Below are 263 nucleotides of genomic sequence, written 5' to 3'. Positions count from 1 at the left end.
TACCATTAACACGTCTTGGCTGCTGCTGTTGCTGCTGTCTACTGCAGCAGCAGCAGCAGCAGCAGCAGCAACAGCAGCAGCAGCAGCAGCAGGCTGCACCGTTCTGTTTTTCGCTCCTCTAGTAGCAGCTCCCGCTTTAGGTGATAATTAAAAACTGTTGAAGCTGCTGGCAGCAGCAACTCCCTTTCTGCTGCTGCTGCAGTAGCAGCTCAGGGCAACTGCTGCTGCAGCAGCAGCCGCAGCCGCACACAGCAGCAACGGCA

This window comes from Eimeria mitis, genomic scaffold (genome assembly GCF_000499745.2).
Source record: "Eimeria mitis Houghton genomic scaffold, Emh_scaff238, whole genome shotgun sequence".
Lineage (NCBI taxonomy): Eukaryota > Apicomplexa > Conoidasida > Eucoccidiorida > Eimeriidae > Eimeria > Eimeria mitis.
Note: the sequence above shows the minus strand (reverse complement) of the source record.